Genomic DNA, 3,175 nt, shown 5'->3' with positions numbered 1-3,175 from the left:
TTTTTTAATTGAATCTAATTTTTATTATAATTTAAATTTCAAACTTTAAAGTTATAAATTTAAATTTTCAAACTTTAAATTAAAACTAGTTTGAAAATTTTAAATTTAAATTTTAAAGTTAAATTTAAATTTCAAACTTTAAAGTTATATAAACTTTAAAGTTATAACTTATAAGTTATAACTTTTGAAGTTATAAACTTTAAAGTTTTAATTTAAAATTTTCAAAATTTTAAAGTTTCAAATTTAAATTTTCAAACTTTAAATTCAAACTTTTAAAGTTTGAAAATTTAAAATTCAAATTTTAAAGTTATAAAATTTAAATTTCAAACTCTTAAATTTTGAAATTTTTGAATTTAAACTTTAAAGTTATAAAATTTAAAATTGACTATATCAAAAATTAAATTTAATACAACAATATTAAAAAACAAATTAAGGCGAATAGCCTATATTTTTATTAATATATATTTGATATTACAATTACATTTACAAAAATATTAGTTTGAATTAATAGTTGGTGCCACCATATAAATCCCTTCGTAAATCATTCAACATTTCTTTAGTAACATGTTCGGGAATAGGTTGAATAGAAAGATCTTCCATTGCTTCAATCCCGTCGTCACTATAATCCTGCATTACTTCATCAACGTCATCTTGAAATTTGGTCGGTAGTGGTTCACGACCCAAATTTCTTCTCTCGGCATTAATCCAATCTCGAAATAATACCGATATCTCCAAGCTGTCGGCTGCTAGTGAATGCCTATGTTCTCCAAGTTGAAACCTTGCTGCACTAAAGACGCCTTCCGAAGCTACCGACGACGCTTGCATTGCTAATATATCTCGAACCATCGGTATTAGTTTTGGAAATCCTTTGGTGCGCTCTCTCCACCATTTGAGAACATCTTTAGTAGATTCTGTCATTTGATTAATATATGCATCAAAATCATTTCTATTATCGTGAGAAAGTTCAAGATAATCCTCTAAATAATTATCAATATTATTTTCATCAAATCTAACCCTAGAGCTTTCAGGTTCATTTTCACTTGATAAATTTTTATTAGCATTATATAAATCATACAATTTTCTTGCTTCAATTTTTATGCTATCTTTAACTTGTTGACAGCTAGGAATTTCTTCTAATTCATCATTAATATCTAAGTTAAAATATATTTTTTCAACCATTCTTGATGAACCGAAATCTTTATACTTAGGGTGTAACAAACATGCAGTTAAATAAATTTGAGGAATAGGAATATAATATTTTTTAAATTTTATAATCATTTTTTCAACGGTTTGTTGAAATCTTGGTTTATTTTTAAATTTATATAATTTAGAAGAAATCATACAAATATCAGGCAAAACAGTACAAATTGATGGACTATAAAGTACAGAAATTCTTTTTGTAGTTAAGTAAAAAACTTTAAGGAAATCTATAAGTTCATTTATATCACGCCAATCATTATCATCTAGTCTATATGTCATATCAGAATTATGACATATAAGGCAACACCGAAATTTAAGATATTATATATTATCGAATTAGAGATTAGAGATAGAGAGTAGAGAGTTGAGAGAGTAGAAGATGAATAGATGATATTAAGATTTAAAAGAATGAAATTTAGGGGTATTTATAAATAAAAAGATGGGTTAAAGTGTAATTTTTAAAACTTTAGGGTATTTTAAAAGTTAGGGGTGGGGTAAGGGCTTTATTGGATGAATTTTTCTTCAACTAGCCGTTGGGGGGGCCCACTAGCCGTTACCCAACGGCTAGTAACGGCTCTATTTAAAAAAAAAAAATTTAAACCGGACCGGACCGGACCAGTAATTACCGGAACCGGTAAAAACCGGATATCCGTAATTTTCGTCCCGGTTCCTGTCCCAGAACCGGAAAACCCAAACCCTAACAGGTACTAACCGGTACCGAACCGGTACCGAACCGGACCGGACCGGGAACCGGTAGGTACCGGTTCCGCTGCCACTCTTAATCACGAGTGAAGTAAGTAATACATATATTAGACGCTTAAGTTATCATCCCTTTAGTTCATCCAAATATTATTATTCATGTTGAGATTGAAATAATCAGGACGTCATGCACAAATTAATAATTTTAAATCTTGAATATAATTATAAATAAAAATAAAAAAGTTATACCAAAAATACATAAGAATTTAATATGCTTTAACTAGTTGACCTACATTTGAGAAAACTAGGGGTGACTCAATGCACTTAGAAATGAGGTATATGTTTTAGGCATCAAAATCGAAGGGCTTAATTTTTTTAGTAATAATAAAATTATTGTAAGACTTTTTTAATTAAAAAATTATACCATATTTTAAAAATTTTTTGTCATTTTTTTAGTTTGTTTGTAAACATTAAAGAATGTTTCTTTTTTATGAATCAATTTTTAAATTTAACTTCCACATGATATGTTTAAATTCACAAGATTAAAAAGTATTTATATATATATATATCTTTCGTTTAAACCATAAAAAATAAAACTTTTTTATAAATTCAGGTCTACTATGTGTTCTTCTAAAAGTTGAAATTTGTCAATTGTCAAGTTGAGCTCCTTTAACTATATAAGTTTTTGGTCATGAGTAGCTCATATAGAATGATCTGATTCACTTTGATCCAATCCAAGAAATTATTGGATAAGAAATTAAAACAAGGTATGTCTTATTATAAAAATATAGCAATAATTACCAAATAACTGATAAATAATCCAAAATCTTAACAAATAGATCCTTTTTCATTTTATAAGAAAAGAATGCAAGAAAGAAAAAGAGAATATAAAATCCTCTTTCTTTCAAAAGATGAACAAAAAGTTAACACAAACAGAGAATGTAGTTGGTGACAATAAAACATTGTTTCCTTGAGATTTAAAGCTCATTTGGAGCAATTTCTAGACAAAGATTTTGTTTCATTATCGTTAATCAGTACATAATATTATGTCTGTTACAAATTTTAAACAAAGAAAATGTATACAATAATAATTATTGTGTTCATAGTTAAATATTAACATATCATATTTAGGAAATCTATCAATACATATATAAAATTTTAATTACTGAATAATTACATGATTAATTAGTAATTAAATCACCCCGGTTATATCTCTAAATAAGGTGTTATTTGTATAATGAATAACGAAATAAGTAAATACCAACACGCAATCAAC

This window comes from Solanum pennellii, chromosome 7 (assembly GCF_001406875.1).
Source record: "Solanum pennellii chromosome 7, SPENNV200".
Classification (NCBI taxonomy): domain Eukaryota; kingdom Viridiplantae; phylum Streptophyta; class Magnoliopsida; order Solanales; family Solanaceae; genus Solanum; species Solanum pennellii.
This window is presented reverse-complemented; position numbering follows the sequence as displayed.